Raw genomic sequence first — 17,679 nt, forward strand, 5'->3', positions numbered from 1 at the left:
CAGATTTTTAACGTTTTGTCAAATGCAGAGTGTCGGAATAACAAATATTGCGATTTTGTTAGTTATCTCACGTCACCTTTGATCTTTTTGAGATTGTGAAGCAAACAAACACTCGCTAAAGTCAGTCTGCAACTGAATGCTGCAGAGTTGCCAATCACATGCATTGTGTTTTGTCCCTGGATCATTTTCATCCTCGGTACAACATTCAGTGACTTCTTGCGTCCTGTGGGAGACAGCGCTATCATCCTGTACGCGGTCTGTAGGAGATACATAAGCTCAGTGTGATAAATTATATATTAGCCTCACATGGGTCCTTCTGGCTGCTGTAAAGTCGAGCTTTAACAATACTTCCTAATTCCCAGCCATCACATGCTCCTGATAACTCTGTGCAGGAACATTCTGGTGGCAGAAAAACAGGAAATGAGTAAAAGAAAGTGACGCCCTCTGAACGCAGGCGTTTAGACTAAATTCAGTCATTTCATATCCAGCAGGTTCCAGAAATCTGAGCTGAAACTGAATCTGGCTGCACATCGCATCATACCGCTGTGGTCACAGCACCATGGAGCTGTTATGGAAGTTTATCGATACTGGAGTCTCTTTAATGAACCACTAGGGGGCAGCACCTGTGTTGGCACTCGACAGGAAGTCGAAGCTGGTTTCTGGTGAGTTTACAGTGACTCCTTTTTGGTTCGTACTGGGTAAAACATCAAGTCTAAAAAGGCAGACATGTAATGTGTCAGACAGGAGGGTTTTCCTGCACATGCTCACTGGATGTCGCTAGATTCACACCACAGTCGTCACATCTGGTGAACTCAGACAAAGGAAGCTCATTTCCACCACTTGTGTCTTTGACCTCATTTTTTGGTCACTCCCTGCAGCTCAGGGTCGCAGATCGACGGAGAACCACTCCTGATCAGTCGTAACCAGACTGCATTTTGTTCACATCTGTCTCAGCCCGATCCAGTTGTTGAAAAACGATTAGTTTTAATCACGTGTGAAAAGGTTTTCCTCCCATCCTCGCCTTTCACAATAAAAGCCCCACACAGTGAGTGTAAAATAGATTTTGTCTTTGTTTCATGAACCAAATCCACGTTTTCTTGTTAAAGTTGGTTAAAAATCAGAGCGTGAATCACCTGATCTCTATCTGTGGCTGAGGCTGTGCGTCACTAATGCTGTAATTCTTCCTGCTGTCATTTTCTGATTCCTCAGAGCCGCCTCGTTTGAAACGTCGGCCCTCCACAGGAAGCAGTTGTGTGATCAGAATGAAATCACTGTGTTAATCTCCGCGTGTTGTGTAACGCTGGCAGTGAACACTGTGTTCAGACAGGCGGGATCACTGCATCTGTTTACAGCGACCTGCAGATTAGATGCGACCTCACACTTCAAATAGAGACTAATCCGACGCAACACACACACACAGCGCCGAGCTCCGCGGGAACATTAAAGTCAACGACCTAATCCCCCGAGGCCGAACAGAAACACTTAGAGCCACAATCACTGTCTGTTTAACATCCAGCAACACACACACACTACAGCTGCTTCCCTCTCTTAAAGCAACCAAAATCTTTTTTTATCATCACCACACACACACACACACACACACACACACACTCGTTTTTCTTGTAGCTGATTTGTCAACTTGTTTAAATCATGGATTTTTTTTCTGAGAGCTCCAACCACAGATCAGTGAGATAAAAGTGATAATAGGATCTTAATATTCAGACCTACTTCTTCACTTTCTGAACTTTGTGTTTTAAATGTTCAAAAATTAAAACGGGCGTCCTTCTGCTCCACCTGCAGAATGTTTGCAGCCTGATACGGTGCTCTCTATCGTTACTTCCCCATTTATAACAACCCAGAGGGTTTTATTTTTAACTCACATGTGTAGGCTCAAATTTAGCATTATTAGGGGCGTGGCCTCTTTGACTGACAACTGAATGATGTCACAGATGACTCTATAGGTGCTAGCTGTCCGCGAGGCTTCGCCTCAGCTAACTGGAGCCCCTGAATTTGACCTCTGTGCTCAGTCTGTTCTTAATAATATTGTTTTAAACAGCACTACATCATCAGCATTTAATGATGTCATATGCTCATTTTTAGCCCTCAAGCATCATAGCAGATTGTTGTCCCTCCGGCTAAACGACCTCCTCAACATGTCTTGTAGTTCTCCAGAGGCCTGGTAATGAACTAATCATGTGATTCAGGTGTGCTGACCCAGGGTGAGGTCTAAAACCTGCAGGACACCGGCCCTCGAGGCCTGGAGTTGCCCACCCCTGGTTTAAAGCCAGCAGCGTTCCTGTGCTATGCACTGCAAGCTTAAACCTGCATTACTTTTAATGGCCACTGGGGGCGATAACTGCGGCTGCAAAAAGACTTCCAGTCTGAGATTATGGGCTCAGGCACATATCGGACACAAGCACTCGCAGCACCTTCAGAGTGCGGTTCGCAGGCAGCATCAGCGGAGACGCTGTATTGGAGGACTTTATGACACCCTTCCACCTGAGGCTAGCTTACCTCAGAACAGGTAACGCCTCCAAGCGATGATGCAAATGTGTGGGGCTCAGACAGGAGATCAGCCAGTTAGAAAGGAGGGCAAACTGACAAAGACAGGAAGTGTAGCTGACAGCAGAATTCCCAGGAATACACCGAGACCAGCTCCATTACGTTCCAGCTGTGATGTAATCGTTCCCACTGAAGACAAAGATTTCAATTCCAAAGACTCTGTGGATAAAACGTTCCTCTGAAACGCTCCTGCTGTGATCTGAACCCATGATGGCAGAAAATGTGTGGAGATGCACAAACACACGATTCCTGCAGAAACTTTCCTCAAAATACAAACAGTGTGTACAATGACCAGTCAAAGCGTAGGTTGGAGCGACGTCTTCAGCTCACAGATACTTTCACAGATTTGAGGCTCATCTCTTAGCTCCAACAACCATGTCAGTATATCTTCATTAGGGATGGGTACCGGTGTCCGGTGCCATGATGGCACCGGTTCTGACATAAACGGTAGTAACCAGACCGAAAAGCAGCGCACATTTCGGTGCTTTATTTCAGTGCTTTTTTTCCCTGAGCTGTGATACACTTCTAGCCAATCATTTTACGTTTCCGAGGATAGTAGGCGGGGCCAGGTACGTACGTTCTTTTAGAGCAGAGCTACAGATTAAAAATGTCCAAGGCAAAGCGGTCAAAAGTCTGGCTGTACTTCACAGCAAAATATGCAAACTCAGCAGCAACAAGTGCTTTAAGCTGATACTGTGATACTGTCAAAGGAGGCAACACCTCGAATCTGATGAAACACCTGGCGACGCATAGCGTTTTTTTAAAAGCAGAGAAATGCGCCGTATTTGATAGCTTGCTGCGAGACTTCACACCGAGCACATCTGCTGCGGGTGGGTTGCCTGTTATGCAACATCCCCCAAAAACCCGAAGAGGAGAGTCCTGGCCCCTAGCCCTGCCAGTGTAGCAGAAATGATGATGCAGCAGCAGCCGTTCTTCTCTGCGTGAGTAGCTTCATGTTGTTCGTGTGTAATTTACGTTGAGTAGACTAACCACGTTATTACATTAATGCAGGTAAGGTGAACTAGCAAACATCATCATAGCTACATGCGGCTGTCTTCTTGTGTGATGGCAGATGCTCCCTTCACCCTGGCCAAAAAGGCTAAAATGACCAAAGAAAAAGTGGAAAACAGTTAAACATGAGAGGATTTAAGTTTGTGTTTTTTCCATTGGTTAAGCACTGCTTCCAGCCAAGAGTGATACCATATATGCCCCATAGCTGCAGAAAAGGCTAACATTGTTATCTTTTTACAAAAAACAGATGAACATGAGAGGTTTTTGGACCAATTTTGTGTTCTCCATTCTTTAAGCACCGGTTTGAGCACCGTTTAAGCACCGGCACCGTTTCAAAAGTACCGATTTGGCACCGGTATCAGATAAAACCTAAACGATACCCATCCCTAATCTTCATAAACTGAGTTACCGTGAGAACAAACTGGTCTCCTCTCATTTACAGTCTGATAAATGTGAGCTGTGACTGTGTTTAGAGAGCAGATGCAATCATGTAAAACTGCAGACAGTTAAAGAGAACACAGGCTGAGGTCCGATGAGGTGCAGTGCTCCTGCTGCAGCAGCAGGGCGGCGACGTTGAGCTGAGTTTGAATGCTGCTCGTTTTGACGTTGATGCTGTTTGACGTCCCGCCGCCTCCTCGCTCACCCACAGTCAAACACTGAGTGCTTCACTCCCATTAACAATGGATAGGGTGTGTGTGTGTGTGTGTGTGTGTGTGTGTGTGTTTGGCTTTCTGAATGCTGACTCCAGTACTTGATCCTACAGTTACTGTGACGCCGCTGCTTCCATCTTTTCTTGAACTTATTACTACAAGCAGTATTTCAGTAGCACTGCTGGTAGTAATGGTACTGCACACTGGTTATCCCTGTCCTGCACAGTGGGAGGTATTCCACTGATGAAAAATAACTCACCAGCCACTTCATTAGGTACACTTTGTTATTTTACCTTCAGACTTGTTTGAATTCTTCATTTCACAGATTCAACAAGCAGCTGCAAACATTCCTCAGAGATTTAGCTCTATGTCGACATGACATCATCACCATGTGAATATTTATTTATTTTATTTAGGACAGTGCATGTTAATGAACATAAATGTAAAAAATAATAATACATGAATGTAAACATACCAGATTATAGCCAAGGGCTAATTTCCATCTGTTGTCCTTAAGCATAAAAAATAGGCATAATAATTCATAAAAATTCATCATTCATTCATAATAAAAACTCCATCACCAAACTTACACATACACACCATTCTGTTCCCAAATAAAACATTAAAACTATACAACTCATACATGATCACACACTTGATTTGTCCATAACCAGTTTTTAAGCTTTGCCTTAAACAAATTGAATGTAGAGCATTCTCCCGTTCCACCACATCCTGTTTCTGGTTAAAGTCTATCGGCCCATCCATCAGCCCCACCTCGTCCATATTCCTTAAAAATAATTGCAGTTGTCACTAGACAATAGTAATCCATAGGATGTAATATATTAATGATGGACGTAGCCACCGAGACACCACCCAGTGGTGATGTCACTGGTTTGATCTGAGACCCCACTGTGGTCATCGCCATCCTAGTTTTAAAGAGCCATACCCCTTTTGGACAGGTGAACCACTAAATTATCAGGTAATACTATGGTAGCTAAGAGGCCCCGCCTTAATAATACAGATGTTGAGCCTTGATACAATTTAAGTTATAAAAACACATGTAGGTGTTTTGAAAGGAAATTATCTATAGAGACCAATCAGTTTGTGTATCAGCCTGTAAACGTGTTTATTTCTGCTGTAAAGGTTTAACATGGGAGTCTATGGGGACTGACTCACTGCTGCCGCCCTGCTGGGCATCAGGGGAACTGCAGGTTTCTTTCTTTAGAATCTATATTTGGAAGTTAGTTTAAACCTTTTTGGACTTAAATATGCCTGAAATATTTAACATTTATAGAGAGGGAAAAAGGCTTTGATTATATTTATATTCTTATTTTGTTCATAATAATTTATCTAAACACATATTTTATTTAAATATGTCCTTTCTTTAAATCATAATTAAAATTAAATATTAGTAATATTAGTAATTCAAATCATATTATTTAATAGGATTAAATAAATGTAAACTGAAAAACAAACTATTCCTTAATTTTAAATATAAATGAAGAATTGAAATGGCACCAAAAAAACGTTTTTCTTAAAGTTGACGAAGAACTATAATTAGTCTTTCACTTAACTAAAATCAACCTGTTAGCATCACACAGTGTCCTGTTTTATCCTGCTTTGTCTCACCTGCAGACAAATGTAATTTACTGAGTTTTAAAACAGTGAACACAAACCTCTGGAGCCTGAGACGCTTTCATTAAAGAGTTATCGGCCTTTAGTCTTTAAAATCGTTTGGCATTAATCATCAGAAGTGCAGATACATAACTCTGTGTTGGCAGATTAATCAATCACAGTCAGGCGTTTTCAGCGGCGATGCGGCGGCAGATAAAATGTCAGCGTTTGAGCCCGGGGCAGTAGAAACAGGAGCAGCTGAGTGTGTGGATGCAGTTTGCTGCACTGAGCAAATCTCTCCAAATTTCAAGTCGATACCAGCTTGAGTTTCCACCGTGTTTCAGCTGCAAATGTCAGCGTGTGTGTGTGTGTGTGTGTGTGTGTGTGTTTAACAGTAGGTAACGTATTGACTGTGGATGAATGCATGAATGGATGGATGGACAGCTGGGTTGGTTGGTTGGTTTAGCAGGAACAATCGGAGGGCAGCAGGGTTAGCTGTGTTTCCATACAACAGATAACTGCCAGAGGGTTGAGGGGTGTGTGTGTGTGTGTGTGTGTGTGTGTGTGTGTGTGTGTGTGTGTGTGTGTGTGTGTGTGTGTGTGTGTGTGTGTGTGTGTGTGAATAAGGGGATGGAGAGAGCGAGAGAGAGAAGGGGTAAACAAGGCCCAGAGATCAGAAATCTGAACATGTGACCTCAATATCTCTGGTTTGAAGGTCGGACTGCATGTTGCAGAAAATTGGAGGCAGGATAATAACACGTACGACGTGTTTGTTTTCTAAATATACTTTTAGTTTCAGGTGAGGAAACAGCTGATATCTGTGGAGCACATATGCACTCCGGCGAGCCTCTGAGAATCAGGGTGGAGGGCGTCCATGCTGCGGTCACACAGGGCAGAGTGGAGTCAGACTCTTTGAGTCAGAGTCTTTGAATAAAGGAAAGAAATCCAGAAAAGCATCATCATCAAAGCTCATGTCCCCTCCAGCTCTGTGATGAGCTGATCATCTGTAAACGATCCCGGGAGGTGATAAACAAATATTTAAATCTGACCGATGCAATAATATTAACTGTGATCATTTTTTTGAAGTAAATACTCCACAGACCAACCTTCTTCCTTCCACCTGCTCCTCTCAGGTCCTCGCTGTCCTTCAGGACGTGCTGAGTGCTAATGAAGAGGAGGGAGCGGAGGAACCTTTTAAAAACTGAAGGTCACTTCTAACAAAGCAGCGCTTTGACCAGAGAAACAAATCTCACCCTGACTGTGTGCGAAGGTTCAGCTGCTGCGTGTTCCCGGGAGAAAAAGGCCACAACTTCAGAAACATGGTAACACTGCTCAGCATGTGACGTTCACAGGAGATACGTAAAAGTCAAACACTGGATCTGTACGTCTGACAACAGCTTGATACGATAATTATAACCAAGATTATTAGAATAATAATAAAATACACTTGAAACAAGCATTTTATGAAAAGAAATATCCTTATAAATATAATTAATAAAAATAAAGAAGTAAATATCTTCAGTTTTAGAACTCGTTCATCTAACGAGGCTTTGGATGATCAGTGAGAGTCGACTGTTTACAAAAATCAGTGTTTTTATATTTAACACCTGTGCTGTAGATCTGACGATGAAATCAAAGTAAACAAGCAAACGTGCAGTGGAAACTCAGCCAAACAAACTCAAAAGTCAAAACAAAATAAACATAAACACTAATATAAAAAGAAAAACGATGATGACAGACGTTGAACTTTATTTATGGGCAAATTAATGAGTTTCCTCAGATGTGACAGGATTTTGTGTACATGCACTTTTTGTTTACTGACCATATTCAAAAGTGAAGTCGTCCTTCAAAATAAGAGTACAAAGGTGTTTTGGTCCGGCTGCAGAGGCTTTTGTAGGACTGCTGTGACGCTGTCTGCATGTGTCAGGTAGCAAATAAATGATTTTATGATTTTTGTTTTGGAGTTATTCCGTCTTGATTTGGACAGTTTGAGTCTGTGTGACATCTGGAAACATTATTATTACATTCTGTCCGCACTGAGTACTTTGAATCGTTGCCTCGGCCCTTACAGCGCGAGTCCTTCCTCTTCATGTATCTGCAGTCACGTCTCAACTTTTTACTTATTTTTAAGGATTATTTGATCAGAAGTTTATTGTTCTGGGATTTAAGCTCCATCAGCCTGTAGATCTGTGATTGGTCCAAGAGAGGGAGCCAAGAGAGAGAGAGAGAGAGGAGTTTACCCCTCCTTTACCTTCAGATAGCACCCCCCCCCCCCCCCCCCCAAACTCTACTGACTGCTCTGTGTGTGTGTGTGTGTGTGTGTGTGTGTGTGTGTGTGTGTGTGTGTGTTTGATGCTCATGCGGACCGACAGCCGAGTCTTCGGGTCACTCTCTGGGACGTCTCGGGACCCCGATCAGTCCTGGCTGAACGCCAGACTGTCTGGGGGGGGGGGCTCTGTCTCAACAACACCAACACACACACACCAACACACACACACACACACACACACACACTACATATCTTCTATTTGCATGTAGGTGCTGTGTATCGTGCACATTAACTTTGAACTCTCTTGTGCAGTAATAACTGCAGACTGCACTGCATTATGGGAAACATGCATGATGTCACTCTAAATGTTTAAATCTGTAGTTTTTTTTGTCAGTTTTGTAGTTTTACTGTCTTTGGAGCACGCGTGTTTCACACAAAGTCACATCTGGACAATATCAGGTAATATTTTAAAAATCTGTTTCTAAATCAGTGGATTTGATCCTGTGAATGACCTTTAACCTCGTCCTGTGGTCATCAACATCCCAGGTACAGGTAGACTGCTTCACGTTAACGTTGGACAGAAGGTGTTTTTAGTGCAGGAAGCACTAACCTCAACTTCTTGTTCACTTCCTGTGATGGAACCAAGCGTCTGTGTTTGGATCGTGTCAGCGATGAGGAGCTAGCAACGCCATCCAAGCCACGACTGCAGACTCTCCTGGGACTGGCGCATGCCTGCTGCTACCATCACATGATCGACATGATTGACAGCCACGCTGCCAAAGTGGTCGCAAGAAAAATTAGTTTTGATTTAAAGGCTTTGTTGGAAGCACAGGTGGGTGATGGTCGCTGATGGTGAGAGGTCTTGGTGCTTAACTTCCTGTTTGGGTTTTTTATTCTAGTGTTTGAAGCTTTGAAAGATTTCGTTATTATTCTAACGCTGACTCTGATTTCGTGTCATATCGTTGAGATCCTGCTTCTGTTTGACTCTGTGGTTTTCTGATTGGCTGTCGTGCGATCCTGTGTTTTGGTTCATGTCTCCATTATTGTTTCACTTTGTGGTTTCTACTGAGAAGTTGTTGTTTTTATTTACTGGACTTGGTGCCTCCTTGTCTCTCACATCTTGTTGAGCGTTCATGTCAGTGTTTGTGATGGTCTGCTCCTCCCTGATTGGTTCACCTGCTGGTCATTACTTCCTCACTTGTCCCACTGCAAATTTTGGGAACATATTTAATCTCTGAGATATCTCAACATAGTGAAATACAACTTTTTGGGCTTCAGTTAAAGAAACAAACGTGTAAAATGACACATAATGTTGTTTAAACCTCGTGTTTCTCTCGTCTTTGTTGCGTTTCCATATCTCAGCTTCGATTATCAAAGCAGTTCTTTGGACTTTTATATCTGGTGCTGTGGATTTATTGTGTTTGCCTTGGTAGTATTACGACAGAAATGTTTCCAGTAATGTTTTTATCTAAATATTTATATAGAATATGTATATTCTGTATTTCTTTAAAGTATATAAAATAATATTTGAAATATGGAAAAATTGGACTCACTAAATAGTAAAACAATAATAATATTAATAACAATTGGGAAATACTCCCAAAAGATGTTTTTAGAGCAGATACTGTTGCACAGATTCATTTTGATACTTTCAGTTACCTGGATAAAACTGCATGTCAGAGCATTTTTCGATCATCAGCCCGCTGAGGCTGAAATTAAAAATACTAAAGTCTGATATGTAGCTTCATAATCATCTCTTCAACCACTCAGCCTGTTGATTTATGAATAGTTAACCCCTTTAAGTAAATCCCGTTTTTATGACCTTCCGGGGGGTAAAACAGGATTCTTGAAACTACCGGCTAAACGTTTTCCGTAACAGGAAGTGAAGGTTAGCGAACATCAGAGATGGGCAGTTACTGTAATCTGATTACTTTTTTCAGGTAACGAGTAAAGTAAGGGATTACTATTGCAAAAACTGTAATTAGATTCCCGTTACTTTCCCGTAGGAACGCTGCGTTACTGCGTTACTTAAACCGTGATTTTTTTGCGAGAATGTCTCACAACAGTGACGTAAGCGAGTGCGCCGTTCGTGACAACAGCTGTGTGCAGATCAACAATGGATCATATATCGATTGCAGAGAGAGTATGAGCGTGCAGCGTTTAAAGCGTGGAAGCACTGACCTTACTTTGAGTTTGATTCCATAAAAAGTGACAAAAACATTAGTGTCCGCTGTGCGTGGGAAGAAAACTTCTTTTTACAGCGAAAAAAACCCCTAAACTTCCAACAAGCACCGAGTAGCTACGACGTAATGGATTCTTCCACTGACCGCGGCACACCTGCACCAGGGTAAACCTCCGCCTACCCTGCTCCTGCTTTACAGGTGAAAATAGAGCAACAGGACCGCTGAGGTTTTGACTTTATTTATTTTCTGCTGTGTTTTACTTGCATCTATTTGAAAGACTGAGTGTAAACACAAAAAGTATTTTATTTTATGTGCTGGAATGTGCAGAAAATAGGTTTAAATATTAAACTAATTTCTTCCAGTCAGAGAATGTTGCATATAATTAAATTTTTGCTTGATGCATAAAGTTAAAAGATTAAAACTAATAAAACAAGTTTTAAAAAGAGACTTTTCCATTTGATTACATTTTGTATGATGATGATGCAGAAAAAGTAGAATTGGGCTGAAAGATCTATCACTTTATCACCTCTTCAGGTTGTAAATCGTGTTTTTAAAAAGTAACTAAGTAACTAAGTAATTAATTACTTTTGAAAATAAGTAATCAGTAAAGTAACGGGATTACTTTTTTGGGCAAGTAATCGGTAATTAGTTACTTATTACTTTTTTCAAGTAACTTGACCAACACTGGCGAACATTAATGGAAAACGCTGCAAAAGCACACAAAACACAACGGAAATAGGAAAAAACACAAGGGAAGTGTTTCTGGGGAGACAATAACCCGACGCACCAGTTGCAGGAACTCAAAACATGGTGGGTGTGTCTTATCATGATTCATAAAATACTGATGACGGATTTTTGTGCTAATAGTTAGGCTAACACACTTACTGTTCATCTTTTCTTTCCTCACAAAATCGACAGATCCTCCGCTTTTAAGTGTCTCTCAGTTCTCAGCATTTTTTGGATTATTGTCTCCCCAGAAACACTTCCCTTGTGCTTTTGGAAATCAGTTTTTATCTTTTTCCGTTGTGTTTTGTGTGCTTCTGCAGCGTTTTTCTTATTGCTGGTGTTTTCTTTAGTTGCAGTCCGTTTGGCCTCTCAGGGCCACCGTAAGGTTGTCCTAAGATGGCACACTATCTCGTATCAGTTCAGTGACATAAATGCTAAAATGCAGATTTGATTTGAGTAAAACAACATTTTCTACTCAGCCTTTTTGCATTTCCTCATTTCTTATTTTAGCTTGCACATTATTTCTTTCTCTCAACAGGTGAAAAAAAAATCCTCCCCTGAAGTGTTAATGGGTAAATGTGACACTGCAATCAACACATCAGTGCAGGATTTTTACGCCTTCGAGCACGAAATAAAGAGCAAAGTAAAACAATAGTATTCACCTCATCTAATGAGAACCACATGCACCTGCTTTGCTTTGCTAGCTAATATACTGAAAGTAAAAACTAACAAGTAGCTAATTTTAATGTGAGTGCATTTCAATACATTTAAAAACACATTTTTCACTGTCAGTCTTTGAATATTTCAGTATATTTTCCAGTGTGTGTCACATGTATGTGCGCTGTGTAGCAGCACAGTGTAAAATGACAGTACAATGCAGATGTGATGCTGTAAGTCAGTCGAGTGTATTTAATCGTGTTTCTCTGCTTGCATGAAATTAAATGTCATGTTTTCACCTCTTGCAGGTTTTCTGTTGACTGTTGACGATACTCAGACTCTCTCAGGCACTGTGTGCCTCACATTTCCTCATTCATGTCTGTTTAAGCTCTAATTCACACGCACTGAGGTCACACTCTCGGTTTGGAGCATAAAAGAGCAGCGGGACGACGGACATGAGGTTAGATACACAGACAGACAGTCATTAAGACATTCCTCTGCACGCCGAAGCGCTCACTCATCCCTCGGCCTCTTTCTTCTTTTGTATTTCAGCCACACACTCCTGAAGGCTGCTGGGAGAGGCACGGGAGGGCGTCTCTGTCTGGACCTGCGTCGCTATGGGTCTTCAGTCCAGCACTGCACAACAGCAGCAGCAGATTTGGAGGGCGTTTGGCTCGGTTCATCGGCTCTGAACGAGTGGCACCGCGGTGGCTCTGATTGGCTGGCTGGACATCCACTGAGCGCGACTTCAGGTGACGGAGAGGTTTAAGGTAAGACTCGTGTTTTCATACTGAGACAGCAGCTGTTGACTCTCAGCTCAGTCTGGCTGGTGTCTTTGGTGCTGTTATGCTGCTGAAACTTCTGAATTCTGATTGGTTGGAAGGTGTGGATTTAAATAACTGGAAACCTGTAATGGAGGCGATATTCTGCCAATATGAATCAGTGTGCTAGCAACAAACTGCAAGCAGAGACAGCCAGTCCTCAGCTAAGGAGAAGCTAGAGAGCTCAGGTTATTTCTGTAAACACCAGCAACAATCTAAGGAGGACAAACCAAACTGGACACCTCGATGGGTGATGTCACAGTGGTTCAGGCCATCCTTTATATACAGTGGATTAACTGTGCAATTTGGTTCAGATGGAAAGCTGAAAACAGATTGAAGGAGATTAAAAAGAAAAATTCAAATAAAAAGTTACAATTGGTTTTTTGTCAACAAAGCAAATGCATTTTTTCCAGTATCCAGCAGGGGGCGACTTCTCTGGCTGCAAAAACACGATTGTCTATGACAAAATTGATCTATGGACTCTATAAACACTTCCCTGATCATGTTTAATGAATATAAGATGAGTTTGTTTTGTAAATTATAATCCCAAACACCACTTTATTGACACTAAGAGCAAAACAGCAGCGTGTTTTTCAGGTAAGCTACTTTTGACTGATGAAGTCAACATCTAAAAGTCCAGCTGAAGGCTTTTTAAGCAGAACTTTGTTTAACCAACATTTCTGTCTGTTTTACAATTTGTAATATGGCTCCAAACACCAGCTCATAATTATCACCACTGAAACTTAGGGTTTACTCACACCAGAGCACAGTAACCTCCCCGTGATGACCAACAATCAGTGGTTGCATTCAGTGTTTTTGCTGTCACAGACTGATTGGTAGAAAATGGTAGAAAAGCAACCGATCTGCAAACAGTCCAACAATCACTGTCAAATAATTACAGTCTGATTTATAAATGCAGGTTGTAAACAATCTAAGCTGGTCTGCATCGATTAACTCGGATCATCTATGACGTGTCTTTGCAGTAGGGGACTTGACTAAGCTGGATGCCAACTGGTTGTATTCTGGTTAAAGTCCTATAGTTAGTGGTTGGTCTTCGTCACTAAAGCACCCCTGTTTCTCCCTCGTGTGACTGCAGGATTAGCCGGGGCTTACATCTTGTTTTTCTTTCCACCAGTTTTAATAAATTAAACGTTAGCGTTCAACTGCTGAAATGCTCGTTTCAGTGGTGCTCAAGCGGGTTCTGGCAGCACTTCCAGCTACTAATAACTGGACTGTGATTAAATCTGTTGTATCAATTATTTGTGGTATTTTAAATAGCCGATATATTGGCTCACAAATGGAGTCATATTCTTTACCTGAGCCGAGCGTCAGCATCAGGTCACATGATGACGGCCTAAAGGCCTGTGATAAGAGAGCAGGAAGCTAGCAGCTGGTTATTTAATGCAGCGGTCCCCAACCCCCGGGCCATGGACCAGTACTGGTGCCCGAGTCGTTTGGTACTGGGCCGCGAGAATTGAAGCTCAGGTGTGAAATTTATGGTTTTCAGGGTTTTTATCGTTGTTGTTTTTTTATTGTTTTTATCGTTAACTCTGTTTCCCTGTTTTTTTCTTTCCTGTGTGTTATTAATAAATATTTTTTTGGTACTGGTTTTATTTGTAGCATTTATCCGCGACACCTTAAAGGTCAGTCCGTGAAAATATTGTCGGACATAAACTGGTCCGTGGCGCAAAAGAGGCTGGGGACGGCAGATTTAATGTATTGTGAAATATGTCGTTGGTGAGTCCTGAGTGAGCGGACACCAGCTTTCCCGGCTCATCGGCCTGTTTGTTGGCTTTGCCTGTGAATCTAAGCTCACGTCCAGGTGTTTGATGAAACTGCCGCCATTACAGCCCCTACAGAGCTGCTGAGTTTGTGTGGTTTGTTGGTTTGCTGGCAAAGTGGTTTATTTACTTGTATTACACTTTTCTTTTCAGTTCCCAGCCACCAGATGAGTGTAATTTGTTTTTGAACACCACAATTAGATAGAAAAACCATGCATAACTAACGTTTCACAGAATAATGCATAACGCTCTTATCATATTATAAATAACTCATACTGCCAACCATACAGCCCCCCCCCCAAAATGAAACACCTTTCAAATGCAACAATTTTCCAACCCCCGCATCATTTTTAAATCTAATTGTTTTATGTTAATTTTGTGCAGTCACATCTTTTCAGGCCCTGTCTGTGTGTTTCTCCCTCATCCTTTAAAAATCAAAAACAATGCGAGGCCGCGATTTTAAACACGTCGACTTCGAGTCAAACGAAGGTCAGCAGGATGGCATCGTAAACTCTTTTCATGGTGTCGTAGATTTAAATGTGAGGGACAAGGAAGTGAAAGTAACTTAGAGCAACCCCAATTATGAATGATTAAAAAACTTAAAAATTGACAAAGAAACCAAACCTGCAGAAACAAATCAGGGGATCCAAACAGTGGGAGCTCTGAGGAGGCCAACAACAGGAGTTAAAACCTCAAACAGGCTCAAAACTCAATTATATCACAAAAACTCAGCGCAGTAACACAAACCTGGCACCGTGTCATCTTGTGTATTTAGCCGTCGAGTTCATTAGTTCATATCACCCCCTGCAGCCGCTCGGGCCCATCGGGATGGTCTTCACTGTGAGAGCCACGGATCCAGACGCGGCCGCCCAACACTCCCATCCGGCCTTTTAAAAACACCTTTTTCCATTTTAGGAGTAGGACCAGAGTTAGCCTGCAGTCAGGGTTTTTATTCTTCTTTATTTTGTTCATTTTGTTTATATTGTTTAATTTTCTTTGTCGTTTAATGTATGAGATTTATCTGTTTTTTACTGGAGAGCACTTTGGTCACTGGTGTTATTTTTGCTCTATAAGTAAAGTTGGATTTTTAGAGTGAACTTTTTACACTAATGCAAAATTATGTTTTAAGTCATTTTATTAATCTTGCCCACATGAGGTCACACTGGACTCGTGTTTCTCATGATGACAGATGAATTGACAGCTGTGACATGTTGTGATTTGGTGCTGTGTGAATGAAACTGAATTTAATTAAATGTTTGTGTTTGCATCCTGCAGTGTAAGGAACTGTCCCACTATTGCATGTTAAAGCATATCTCAGCATTACAAGTATGATCGATTTCACACCACAATGGACTTTTCTCAGGTTATAAATGTGTTATAAACGTGTAAACAGTGTTGAAGCTGCGTCAAAAGTGTTGCTGGGGTTTGATCGCTTAAGCGAGCCAGAGCTTTTACTCCAACACAAAACTGTGGTCTTAAAATGTGTTGCATCAAATTGATAAATAACTGAAAGTATATTGAATTTTTTAGATGTGGCATTAGGAAAAAGAGGAGCCTGGACCTCGAACTAACGTGGACGGCATCACGAGGGTTTCAGTCCTGCTCTGTTTAGGCTTTTTTCATGAACGCAGCTTTTCAAACTCACGTGACTTGACGCTGTTGTCATTGGTTAGTGATTCTAAAAATATTTGCAGCAGTTTATGACGTACGGCTCATACAAACTCAACCGAGAGCTTAAACTGGAAGTAGAAACGGAGAGCTAGTTTTCTGTGATATTCACAACACATTTCACCTGAATAACTGTGCGAATTAGATGTAATATTTATCTTTTGATTACCAATAAAGTCAATGTTACTGGATATTTAAATATGAACAAATATTCTAAAAATCTAAGATCAAATAAAAGCACATTAATACATTTAGAAGCACCAAACATTTAAGAGTCGTAGTTCCTAAATTTTAAGGCTTTTTGTCAATTTTCCACCAATAATTCATTAAGTTGACCTTAAAGAGCTAAATGGATGTAAGCTACATTTTTTTATGGATCGTAGACACGACCCCACTCCACACCCCCACTGAGTTTTATCAGCATAAAGTCAAAACTTGAAAATGAGCTGTGGTGTTGACAGAGGGACACGAATGCACACGAACGCTACCAAAAACAGAACCTACTGATGATAACGATTTCAACAAAGGATTTAAAGAACGTGCAGAACAAATTTTACCAAGAATGGTAATTTTACTCTTTCACAGTGTAAGCATGCACGTCTTTATTAAAAAGAGCAAAAAATAATAGAACTTGTATTTTATTTACAAAACACGAGCAATAACTGATGTATTCTTCATTAAAGAGAAAAAATAGGAGTGACTTGAAATGAAAATGTGATTTCTATAACACATTTTCTTACACTTAAACAAAAGAGAAACAAAGACATGACCACACGAGCTGTTAATATAGACAAACTTAATGAATTATTGATTAACAGAACATTAAAGCATACACTGCTGAACACGGATATGCACCCAGAGGAATTAAAGATAGGATAGGAAAGCCTGAATAATGCATTGGGATATGGAAACAGTTGTGATGGATCTGAGGTCTACTCTAAGCCAGACTGGATCTAATCCTGGATCTGAGACCCCCCCCCGACCCGTTCACCCTGCCCACAGTGTGGCAGGTGACTCGTGTGCAGGATACAGGTCTGGTATTCAGCATGTGACAGACAAATATACTGTATTTTACCCCAGCTCAGTCTCTATGTGAATAATATAAACATGCATTGCTACACTCATTTATTCCCTTAAATCCATGAAGCTGTTTGGCACAGTAAACTCTGCATAACTGAATAATATAGCAAAAATAACTTCCCGCCGGCTTCACTTATCTATAGTATTTCATTCTTTATCGGTGCTCCATCACTGCTCCAGATCGCCACTGAGGCACATGATTCGTGGTTGAGCGTGTCCGAAGGAGGCCGACTGCTGCTGCGGTGTTGAAGTTAAAGAAGCGTTGACTTGGAAATACTGGACACCACCAGAATGTAGGAAAAAAGACTAAAACCTCAATGCAGTCCCACATAAGACGAGACAGCGGGACAGGTTTGTGCTGTTCTATGTTAAAGCAGATGCTACAGGTTTGATGGTTTGGACGGAGCTGCTTTGCAGGCAGGAGAGTTTCAAAGTCTGTGTAATTTATCTGAACATACTCTTTGTTATCTGCAGCCTATCTGTGGACGCTACATCTAGAAATCTATTCACAGACAAGAGCAGAAGCATGTGGATGATAAAACAAACACATAACCACGTATCCCGTCAAACTTAAAGAACACAAACTCTTCCTAATATTCAATTTAATTCACTTAAATTTATATAGAGCCAAAACACAACAGCAGTCACATCAAAGTG

General features: G+C 41.3%; 1 long non-coding RNA gene across 1 annotated transcript in view; it reads left to right on the plus strand.

Moving 5' to 3' along the window:
* Positions 1 to 457: 457 nt before the first annotated feature.
* Positions 458 to 17,679, plus strand: part of LOC113034873 (uncharacterized) — a 41,443-nt gene continuing 24,221 nt past the window's right edge. The window contains exons 1-7 of the long non-coding RNA XR_003274253.1: positions 458 to 662; positions 6,631 to 6,860; positions 6,971 to 7,159; positions 8,501 to 8,565; positions 8,653 to 8,938; positions 11,981 to 12,132; positions 12,225 to 12,442. This is a non-coding gene — a long non-coding RNA (uncharacterized LOC113034873). The remainder of the gene's footprint in view (positions 663 to 6,630; positions 6,861 to 6,970; positions 7,160 to 8,500; positions 8,566 to 8,652; positions 8,939 to 11,980; positions 12,133 to 12,224; positions 12,443 to 17,679) is intronic.

The sequence above is a fragment of the Astatotilapia calliptera genome, chromosome 13 (assembly GCF_900246225.1).
Source record: "Astatotilapia calliptera chromosome 13, fAstCal1.2, whole genome shotgun sequence".
Lineage (NCBI taxonomy): Eukaryota > Metazoa > Chordata > Actinopteri > Cichliformes > Cichlidae > Astatotilapia > Astatotilapia calliptera.